Source organism: Borostomias antarcticus, assembly GCF_949987555.1.
Source record: "Borostomias antarcticus genome assembly, chromosome: 2".
Classification (NCBI taxonomy): domain Eukaryota; kingdom Metazoa; phylum Chordata; class Actinopteri; order Stomiiformes; family Stomiidae; genus Borostomias; species Borostomias antarcticus.
The window spans coordinates 38,949,457-38,962,050 of record NC_140235.1 but is presented as its reverse complement, the minus strand read 5'-3'; positions in this window follow the sequence as shown (position 1 = coordinate 38,962,050).

The following is a 12,594-nucleotide window of genomic DNA, read 5'->3' as shown; positions in this document are numbered from 1 at the left end:
CACACACACACTGAGACAGTCAACACTTTCTCTAAACTTTCTATTCTAGTGGTCAAGCCACCACACCTCCTGACATAAATACCCTTGTTCACCCGAATCGGTCAAGCAAAACAGAACCTCGTAGACCTCGTGACAAGAACGTACGTTTCCCAACTGGCGGTTAAGGAGGCGTGTCGTCGGTGGACTGAGGTATTCAGAGTCACGCACGGCGGAGGCCATCTGAGAAGGAGGGGGTCAAACATTTGCTGGCCAGTTGCGGGGATCTAATTCCTCTCTGACAGGAATACTGTTTGAAAACACTTAAGAGGCTGAAACAATGTGAGCCAGCTGGAGGGAGGGAGGGAGGGATGGAGGGAGGGAGGGAGAGAGGGAGGGAGGGAGGGAGGGAGGGAGGGAGGGAGGGAGGGAGGGAGGGAGGGAGGGAGGGAGGGAGGGAGGGAGGGAGGGAGGGAGAGAGGGATGGATGGAGGGAGGGAGGGAGGGTGGGTGTGGTGACCCGGCTTTGAAGCACCGGCCGCTTGGCCTATGACCTAGACTGGCAGGGGTGGCTGATTGCTGTGTGTGTGCGTGCGTGTGTGTGTCTGTGCGTTTGTGCGCACGTGTCTGTGTGTGTGTCTGTGTGTGTGTGCACGTGTAGGAGCCTAATTGTAATCGGGTGCCTTGTTACACCCACTCATGGGTCTGTCACTCTGGGGGGGAGCCTGGGGTTTGGGGGGGGGGGGGGTGGAGCCTGGGGTTTGGGAGGGGGGGGGAGGGAGAACAAGTCTGGACAAGTCAGGGCAGCGGTCAAACAGGGAGGATCTGAATCTGAATCTGTAATCTGAATCAGAATCAGAATCTGGAGGATAATTCCACGACTCACTCAACGCCACCATTTCTGTCCACACTTCTCTTTCCTGTACGTTCTGACACAGTAGTGCGTCTGGGGGTCCGGGGGTGAGGTCAGGACATAGCTGTCACCCCCCCCCCCCCCCCCCCCCCCCGGGCCGGACGCTTGCCAGCCGGCGATCGCGAGCCGAGGTTTCCCAACGCTGTCTGCTCGCGTTCTTTATTATTTAGGGCTCAGGTTACACACACGCACGCACACACACACACACACACACACACACACACAAGAAACTCTAGGTCTAAAAAGTGATAAGGCCCCCCCGTCACCTGCCCTAAAACCCCAGGGGTCTCTGGGCTTAATGCCCCCTGACGCTGCCCAGCCCACTCTACATCCTGGTCCCTAATGAGCAGAGGGTGGGGAGACCCCACGGTTCAAACCCCCATTCCTGTGGTGACTGCTCAGCCATTAGGGGTTAGATGGATTTAGGGCCGGCCATCATTCTGGTGTAGGGCAGGAGGTCACGGACACTCAACGGTGTGTGTGTGTGTGTGTGTGTGTGTGTGTGTGTGTGGAGGGAGGAGTAAGAGAGAAGGGTTTACCGGGGATATACATCACAAAGCATGCGGTCAGCCTTTCTCGTATCTCGGCAACACAACAGCAGGAAGTGCCTCGTCACACTGCCCCTGGCAGCAAACGATCTGCGTATCTATGGACATACCGTGGGTTACGGTAAGCATCGCCATGGAGACGGTTGTTGTTTAGTGGTGGGCGGTGGGCGGAGTCAGTGGCCCACGCGCACGCCGGGAGTGTGGGAGGAATGTCTACACAGGGAGAAGTCTAAACAGCAGGCTTGCATTACTGTGTAATCTACGAGAACAATAGTTCATAACGACCTACCTCTTCATGATAACTTAGAGTTTCAGACTCCCAGAGCGCCAGCAGTTCATCGTCCCCAGAAAGGTTCCAATGTCTGAACTGTTAGTATAGAGCAAGGCTAACCTGGAGCCTCCCTATAACCTAGTTATAATAACAACCCTATAACCTAGTTATAATAACAACCCTATAACCTAGTTATGATAATAACAACCCTATAACCTAGTTATAATAACAACCCTATAACCTAGTTATAATAATAACAACCCTATAACCTAGTTATAATAACAACCCTATAACCTAGTTATAATAATAACAACCCTATAACCTAGTTATAATAACAACCCTATAACCTAGTTATAATAATAACCCTATAACCTAGTTATAATAATAACCCTATAACCTAGTTATAATAATAACAACCCTATAACCTAGTTATAATAATAACCCTATAACCTAGTTATAATAATAACAACCCTATAACCTAGTTATAATAATCACCCTATAACCTAGTTATAATAACAACCCTATAACCTAGTTATAATAACAACCCTATAACCTAGTTATAATAATAACAACCCTATAACCTAGTTATAATAACAACCCTATAACCTAGTTATAATAGCAACCCTATAACCTAGTTATAATAATAACAACCCTATAACCTAGTTATAATAACAACCCTATAACCTAGTTATAATAACAACCCTATAACCTAGTTATAATAACAACCCTATAACCTAGTTATAATAACAACCCTATAACCTAGTTATAATAACAACCCTATAACCTAGTTATAATAACAACCCTATAACCTAGTTATAATAATAACAACCCTATAACCTGGTTATAATAACAACCCTATAACCTAGTTATAATAACAACCCTATAACCTAGTTATAATAACAACCCTATAACCTAGTTATAATAATAACAACCCTATAACCTAGTTATAATAACAACCCTATAACCTAGTTATAATAACAACCCTATAACCTAGTTATAATAACAACCCTATAACCTAGTTATAATAATAACAACCCTATAACCTAGTTATAATAATAACAACCCTATAACCTAGTTATAATAACACTATAACCTAGTTATAATAACAACCCTATAACCTAGTTATAATAATAACAACCCTCCAACCTAGTTATGATAATAACAACCCTATAACCTAGTTATAATAACAACCCTATAACCTAGTTATAATAACAACCCTATAACCTAGTTATAATAATAACAACCCTATAACCTAGTTATAATAATAACAACCCTATAACCTAGTTATAATAACAACCCTATAACCTAGTTATAATAATAACAACCCTATAACCTAGTTATAATAATAACAACCCTATAACCTAGTTATAATAATAACAACCCTATAACCTAGTTATGATAATAACAACCCTATAACCTAGTTATAATAACAACCCTATAACCTAGTTATGATAACAACCCTATAACCTAGTTATGATAATAACAACCCTATAACCTAGTTATGATAATAACAACCCTATAACCTAGTTATGATAATAACAACCCTACCTAGTTATGATAATAACAACCCTATAACCTAGTTATAATAACAACCCTATAACCTAGTTATAATAACAACCCTATAACCTAGTTATAATAACAACCCTATAACCTAGTTATAATAACAACCCTATAACCTAGTTATGATAATAACAACCCTATAACCTAGTTATAATAACAACCCTATAACCTAGTTATAATAACAACCCTATAACCTAGTTATAATAACAACCCTATAACCTAGTTATAATAACAACCCTATAACCTAGTTATAATAACAACCTTATAACCTAGTTATAATAATAACAACCCTATAACCTAGTTATAATAACAACCCTATAACCTAGTTATAATAATAACAACCCTATAACCTAGTTATAATAACAACCCTATAACCTAGTTATAATAACAACCTTATAACCTAGTTATAATAATAACAACCCTATAACCTAGTTATAATAACAACCCTATAACCTAGTTATAATAACAACCCTATAACCTAGTTATAATAATAACAACCTTATAACCTAGTTATAATAACAACCCTATAACCTAGTTATGATAACAACCCTATAACCTAGTTATAATAACAACCCTATAACCTAGTTATGATAATAACAACCCTATAACCTAGTTATAATAATAACAACCCTATAACCTAGTTATAATAACAACCCTATAACCTAGTTATAATAACAACCCTATAACAGTTCTGCAGATGAGCAACAAAAGCCCCAGAATAGGTGTGCATGTGTGTGTGTGTGTGTGTGTACAGTGTGTGTGCGTGCGTGTGTGCGTGCGTGTGTGCACGTGCGTTTGTGTGCGTGTGTGTGCGTGTGTGAGCGTGCGTTCGCGTGCGTGTGTGTGTGTGTGAGAGTGTGTGTGTGTGTGAGTAATCAGTGACGGTCGGGATGAGGAGCAGAACCCCGTGACCCTGGATATAAACACACAAGATGAGTTGTGCGGACAGAGTCAGACTCTGAGACAGAGTCAGAGACAGAACCCAAGCCAGAAAGTCCTGTCTAGTCTGATTATAAACACTCCGGCTCTGTCTACGGTCTGAAAGGCTTTGAGTCTAGCATCAATCTAGGGGGAAAATCTGTACATTCCCTCAAGCCTACAGGAATTAGACACACCCTCAAAAAAAAGAGGCCAGTTTAACATACAACCAGACTAACATGGTACCCATTATAGGCAGAGAGGAGCTCGCTACGGTGCATGTAGAGAACCTCCATGAACTGGGTCGGTCTCACGCTGTTGGACTGGGTTCTGGTCCCAGCAGAGTCACGCCAGCGTCACACAGACACAGGGACACCTTGGGCTACGCTACCGTCGTTCACCTCGTCACCTACAAATGCAAACGCTCGGACCGTCAACAATAACAGTTGTCTGGTCCGGTGTGGGAGATGGGACATGGAGTCAGCTTTTCCACTGGGAGAGCGAGCTAAGGTTTTCTCAAGGCAGTGTGGGTAATCTGTTTGAACCCCAACTGAGCAGTGTAGCCCGTGATGTGATTCAAAAGAAGAACATAATATTTACATCCTGCTGAACTAGTTGTCTCTCTGTTGGACCTACATGTACTGTAAATACGGAGTGTTATCAATTAGGACAAAACACTCTAATCCTCTTGGACACTTTGATCATAAGTAGTCATCTTCCCTCACTGACTAATCTTGGTGACTGACTGCCTTATAATTCTTTGCCAATCCAAAATGCAAACATAAAAACATAATATACAGTCATTTCATGTAGATCTCATCATCTCTGTAGTACACATACCTGTAGAAGAGAGACCAACCTGTTGTCCATAGTTTTTCCCCCTCAGTCCAGCTCCTGGAGATGTCTCTCTGTCTTTGAGTCTCTCTCTGCCGGGGTCCAGACCCCTGCCCACAGACCCACCCCTAGCCCCGCCCCCCCGGACTGTAGGGCTGCAGCCATTGGTTAGGCCGACACCGGGGCCCCGCCTCCTAAGAGGGCCCTGCATGGCAGCCATATTTCAGCCTAGTATCTGGGTTAAAATAACAAAAGCTGGAGACTTTCGGGTCCTCCCTCTTTCTAGAGGTCTCTCTCTTTCTCTCTCTCTTAATTTGTCTCAATCTACAGTATGTCTCCCTTTTTCCCTCTGTGAATGAGACCACTCACTACTCCCACCTTCTCTGTCTCTCTCTCTCTCTCTCTCTCTCTTTCTCTCTCTCTCTCTGTGCCAAAAAGGTTTCATTGTGAGCTCTGTTCCAGTTAAAACTCCTCACTCTCTCTCTCACACACACGCACACATGCACGCAGGCCCACACACACATGCGCACCCACACACACACACACACACACACACACACACAACTTTCAATGCCGGCTCTGGTTACTAATAACCAATTTACAGACCGTGACACTCATAGACCCCGTGTCATCACCTACTGACCCACTGCAACATAAATCACCTCGACTGGATGGCTGACTGACTGACTGACTGACTGACTGACTGACTGGCTGACTGACTGACTGACTGACTGGCTGACTGGCTGACTGGCTGGTTGGTTGACTGACTGACTGACTGACTGACTGACTGGCTGGCTGGTTGACTGACTGACTGACTGACTGACTGACTGACTGACTGACTGACTGGCTGACTGGCTGACTGACTGACTGAAAGACTAAAATGATTTCCAATACTCGTTGATCCATGTCTGGCTTGGAAAATGGGTCAAGACTAATTACTTCTGATTCAGACTATTATAACGAGGTCAAATCCACCCAACCGATCTACTTGGCTACTATGAACCATTTCCTTTCATCTTCTACAGCCTAATAAAGGTTGTCCTCCGACCCAGTCTTGTAAAGACTGTCCCTGGTCCCTCAGCCGCGCCTGGGATTGGGGAAGGACCGGTTAACGGGTCAGTTTAGAGTCCATACAACATCCTTTCAGTCTGAAGTATCACACTGACGCTGCAGACTTTTTATTGCTGCTCTCAGCAAAAAAAGAGAGTCGTTCTGAAAGCCTCTCGACATTCCTCGTCAGCTCGCTGTTTTTTTTTTTTTGTAGCTTACGGTCGTTAAAATGTCGACCGGGGTTGAACCGGCCAAGCGTAGTTTATCAAAGCGGGCTAACGATCTGGGTAGAAGGCCTGGTGTGAGGTGGAGGCTTAGTGAAGCAACAAACAGACAGACAGGCAGGCAGAGAGACAGGCAGGCAGAGAGATAGACAGACAGGCAGACAGGCAGACAAACAGACAGGCAGGCAGAGAGACAGGCAGGCAGAGAGACAGGCAGACATACGTACATACATACAGGCAGACAGATAAACAGACATACAGGCAGGCAGGCAGGCAGGCAGGCAGGCAGACAGACAGACAGGCAGACAGACATACAGGCAGGCAGACAAAGAGACAGACAGAGAGACCAACAGACATATAGGCAGACAGACAGACAGGCAGACAGGCAGACACAAACGCAGTGTGTAGTGTTCCAGCTGGACTGGATACGGGGGCAGCGCAGCGCCAGAGCGGAGCAGAGGGGTCAGGGTGATTCCTCACGGCGGCCCCGGGGCCAGAGACGGAGCGCAGGCCCTCACATCAAAGACCGGGAGATCAGAGGAGACAGGAGCGCAGAAATACCCTCAGCTCTAAACATAGCAACACACACACACACACACACACACACACACACATACATACACACACGCACGACGCACACACACACGCAAAAACACACACATACACACACATGGACACACACATACACACGCACGACACACACACACACGTGCAAAAACACACACATACACACACACGGACACACACACACGCTAGGCACGCACGGAGCACAGCACTCAGCACTCAGCGCGGCCTGGCAGCAACAGCTGGTCATCCATCTTCCCCTGACTTGGACCAATCAATAGTATCGCATAGATCTGAGGAGAGTGGGATGAGCTCTTAGGAAAGCAAAAGGGGTCGGGGGGCGGGGGGGGGGCAGGGGGGGGGGAGGGAGGGAGGGAGGGGGGGCGGCTGCTGGAACAGCAGACAGACAGTACCCTCTGCCCGGATCAATGGAGTTCGCTCGCTCGGAAAAACCCGGGCTCCGGATGAATCACGGCCCCCGCCAGCGCCGAAGCCGGGGTCCCCCGTGTGTAAATATCGCCGAGCTGGCTGACCTGCCGCGGGTCAGGCTGCGCATTTCTGCTCGGCGCACAGCGGCGTTCCCCGGCGGCGCGCCGAGCTCTGGAATGCTCGCTCGCTCGCGCGGCAGACAGACAGACCGCGGGGGTTAGGGGGGAAGGTGGAGGTCGTGTTATAGTTGTTTTATTTTACGTGCAGATGTTGAACGCCGTGAACGGCGAACACCAGAGCTGATTCAGCGGCAGGACAATAAAAAGTCAGCGCGCGAGCAGGAGGGCGCGGCGTAACGTTGCGCCGATCGAACGGGTCAGAGGTCGCGCGGGTGCGTCCCAATCGTCTAAAGTGCTCCAAAGTGTTCCATTTAATCGGTAAACGGTTGAAAAAACGTGAACGGGTGAAGTCGACGAGGCGAAAGCCGTGGTGAACGTCGACCGGGGATGTGTAACGAAGACGAGTTTCACATCAGCGCAGATAGAGGGGAGGGAGCCGTTTCACACTCCTGAAACCCAATCCTCCATCTTGGCTCTGGTCGACACCAGATCCTCCATCTTGGCTCAGGTCAACACCAGATCCCCGGACATGCTTCAGATATGACAGCATCAGGTTTAATCCCATCTGCATGTGTTTTAGATCAAGAGCCTGTGTTCCCTGTGTGTGTGTGTGTGTGTGTGTGTGTGTGTGTGTGTGTGTGTGTGTGCGCGTACGAGTGTGCATGCATGCGTGCATGTGTGTGCGCACGTGTGTGCGTGTGTGCACGAGTGTGCATGCGTGCGTACATGTGCGAGTGTGTGTGCGTGCATGTGCGTGCGTACGTACGCGTGTGTGTGTGTGTGCGCACATGCGTCCATCACCCCTGTCCAGCCCTCTGACGAGGTTAGCCAGAGTCCCTCCGTGGAGGAGGAATGGACGGACGGACAGACGGAGCTGATGGACGCAGCGCTGGAATGACCGACCCCCGAGGCTCTGACCAGCAGCGCCTGTGGACTCTCCAGTCCAGGAGAGAAAATCATGTTGACAGCTCCGGCTGCAGAGAGACAGGGCTCAGATGACACACACACACACACAACACACACACAACACACACACACACACACACACACAGACACACATGTACGTACACACGCACGCACACACACACACACACACACACACACACACACTTGTGAGGGTGCCAAACAAACACTAGCCAAACGCCTAGGACCACTGTTGACGTTTTTAAATGTTTAGTGATTGAACTGCTGATAGGGGAGACTTGATTTGGGTTATAGAGTCGCCCAGAGGTGCCCACCCCTCCCCGGTCCCAACAGTCATACTGCAGGCCTACATTCTGCACAGTCTCAACATGAGTTGGCAATGATAAATGGATCGGGTCTAATCTCGGCTATCGTATACTTCTGCCTGTCCGCAGTACCACGGCCTGGGGAGCTCTGTGTGACGCTCTCTCCCGAGGGAGGCAGCGGCCACACACACACACACACACACACACACACACACACACACACACACGCACACACGCACACAGTCTGGAGAGCTCTGAGTGAGTCTCACTCCCGAGGGAGGCAGCTGCTGCAGCCGTCTGGCCATTCCAAGGCCACGCCTGTGTATGTATCTCCGAGCACACACACACACACACACACACACACACCCAGATGGAGTCAGATGTTAAAGACGCACAGGGGAGAGGCGTGTGTCCCGCGCCCGCAAAGCTCCATACATCATCCAGCCTCCGCGGCCTCGTCCGTTGGGATCCGCCATGTCATCCTATTTCACCGTGATCTCAAGGATGAGGATTAACATGTCGGTGAATCACCGTCCGGAAGGTTCCAGAACCGCGACGGCCCATATCTCAGTCCGTCTCTCCGAGGGGACCCGAGGGGGGAACGCAGAAGACGTTCTAGAAACTGGCGTGCAGGTGCAGGGGCGCGCCTGACGACCTCAGAATCTGTCCGACGACCTCAGAATCCGTCCGACCGGGGGATGGTGGGGGTGGGGTGGGGGGGCGCCCCGGTAGCTCAACGGGCTGGGGCGCTTACCATGTAAAGGCCTTTCTGCAGTCCTTTCTGCAGCGGCGTGTGTTCGAATCTGGGCCCACGCACTTTGCTGCATCTCTCTCTCTCTCTCTCTCTCTCTCTCTCTCTCTCCCTCTCTCCCTCCCTCCCTCCCTCTCTCCCTCTCTCTCTCTCTCCCTCTCCCTCTCTCCCACATTTCCTGTCTGTCATCTACACTGTCCTATCATAATAAAGCAGAAATGCCTTCAAAAATATCTTTAAAAGAATCCGTCCGACCGATCGTCACACCTCACTTCTCATACCGGGTTTACATAACGCGACAGAGCTTCACGGCAGCTGGCCCCGGCGGTGTGTGGGAGTGTGTGTGAGTGTGTGTGAGTGTGTGTGAGTGTGTATGAGTGTTTGGGAGTGTGTATGAGTGTGTGTGAGTGTGTGTGAGTGTGTGTGAGCAGAGAGGAGGCCAGATATCAGCGGTATATCAGCTCGTACGGTCTGAACCTGCCCCCGGAGCTCGACGGAGCATAAACACGCCGACGTGTTGAAGCCGAGGAAATCCCATCACCGGACTGAGAGACAGGACCGTGGGAAGGACTGAGAGGGAGGGAGGGAGAGAGGGAGGAAGGAGAGGGAGAAAGAAGAGGGGAAGTGTGAGAAGTGTGTGTGTGTGTGTGTGTGTGTGTGTGTGTGTGGAAGGGGGGGGGGGTGTTGAGACCTCTGTGACAGAGAGATCCCACCACTGCTGCTCGGTTGAGAGAACACCTGTGAGAGACACACACACACACACACACACACACACACACACACACACACGTGTACACTCACTCACTCACACACACATGTACACACACACACTTGTACCATTAGTGCCCCCTCAGTCTGGGCCAATTTTTTGCGGACTTCCACTCCGGTCTCCATTTTAGGACCAAGTAATTATTTTCCCCTGGAAACATGTGTTTATCCAATCTGACCCAGCAGCGTTTCTGCCCTCCCCCTCACCACGCGTTGAGACGGGGGCCCCCCGAGCACAGGGGGGTGGGGGGCCGGGCCCTCGGCAGGGCCTTCACACTCCTCCACGGCACAGGAAAGCAGCTCAGAGGGGGGTCCGGCGCGTGGGGGGGGGGGGCGCGACGATCTCACGTTCGCTGATGTTGACCATAACACCCCCCCCCACCGCGTGGCGTCGAGCGCATCGCCCCCAGAGGTTAAGAGGCCGACGGAAAACAAAGACCCATCTGACACGTCACGGTCTCGCCCTCGGAGTGTGGGTGGCCGCCCCGGCTCCAGCCCGAGAGGAGGGGGAGGAGGGATGGGGGGTGTCGGGGGGAGGGGGGAGGGGGGCTCCTTTGGACAGCTATCTCGGGGAGAGATCTCTCTCTGCAGTTCATTTCAGCGCCAAAAAAAAAAGGTTGTTCTCTCCCTCCGACCCTCCTCCCTCGTTCCGTCTTAACCAACCCTGCGCTTCCGAGCCAGTTGGACCAGACGGTGCTGTAATATAACGGGTCATTTCAGCCGAGGGGGGGGGGGGGGGGGGTTAAAGGCTCGAGGGGAAAAGTAACCAAACACGGATCGAGTCCACCTCCGCCGCCCTCGTGACCCCTCTCCCAGAGGAAGACCGCAGGGAAGGTGAGCGGTCAACACTGACCGAGACGACATCAGCACTGTTTTTCCTGCTATTGTCAGGCACCCAGAACAGCAACCAAACATTACAGGAGATGTAAACAGAACTGCCCCCCCCCTCTCCCCCTGAGTCTCCCCCCCCCCCCCCCCCCCCTCCCCCTGAGTCTCCCCCCTTGGCTGCTCTGTCCCCCCGTCTTCCTGCTGTCCGGCGGGCTCTGACCACTGATTGGCCGGGAGCTCTGGGAGCCTCGCTTCCCGCTGCTAGCGCCACAGATCGGAGGCCCAGACCGGCCTCTCTCCCAGACCGGCCTCTCTCCCAGACCGGCCTCTCTCCCAGGCCGGCCTCTCTCCCAGGCCGGCCTCTCTCCCAGACCGGCCTCTCTCCCAGACCGGCCTCTCTCCCAGACCGGCCTCTCTCCCAGACCGGCCTCTCTCCCAGACCGGCCTCTCTCCCAGGCCGGCCTCTCTCCCAGAACGGCCTCTCTCCCAGACCGGCCTCTCTCCCAGGCCTAACACTGTGCCCATTATACGTAACCATTCCCAGCCCCGCCATAACCCTCCAAATGGCTGCAGGGTGCATGACTGCAGTGGAGTAAGTGGGGGGGGGGGGGTCCTCACACCCCCTCACACCCCCTCACACCCCCTCACCCCCCCCACACACACCCCCGCCCGCATTAACTGGGCTTCTGTTTTCCAAAACGGACTCAGGAAATCAATTGAGCTGTGTGAATGGCATGTGGCCCTACTCTGGAGAGCTTAGCATTGTTCTGTTTGGGGGGGGGGGGTGGGTGAGTGGGGGGGGGGGGGGGGATGAGTGCAGGCTAATCCTAAACTGCCCTGTGGGGGGTGGACCCCCTTCTCCCTCTCCCACACACACATCCAAGGACCAGGAACACGGGGCCTTGGCTGCAAGCTGAGAGCCTGGTGGGAAGCAGCGCACAAAGGACCCCTGGGGGGGTCGACCCAATCCAGACAGGCAACTCCCCGGACCACCCGATACTCCGCTCCAATCAAACGTAAACAGTCCTGAGGTAAAGGGGGGAGTTGTAAGTTGGCACCGGTCTCTCGGCTTTCAAATAATAATAAGAGTATCGAGTGATGTCTTCCCCGCTCGACGCTCGCAGCTAAACGCATTAGGAGAGTGTGTGGGAGTGGGAGTGGGAGAGATGGAGAAAGATGAGGAGAGAGGGAGAGGGAGTCGGGGGAGAGAGAGAGAAGGCATGAAAGTGAGACATGGAGAACGTGCGTGGGTATTGTGAGGGCCGGTTTCGGGGAGCAAGTGAGCGGAGACACGGCTTTCACCCGCGGACAAAAGGAATTAGGTACTAGAGTTCCGCTTTAGGGGGGGGGGGGGGGGGGACACCTCGACGGCTCTCTCCGATTGGCTGGCCGTGTCCCACTCGCTCGACGCAGCTAATATGGGTCTATTGTTGCCTGTACACCTGATCGGCTGTGAGAAACACTCACACAAACAGCAGCCCTCGCGGAAGACGACACGCTAAGATACATAAAAATAATCATAAAATCATATAAATAGTGGTTCCAGACCGGGGGACATTACAGTTCTTTTGAAAGTCAATAATACAATTCCTCCCAGCATACTGTATACAGC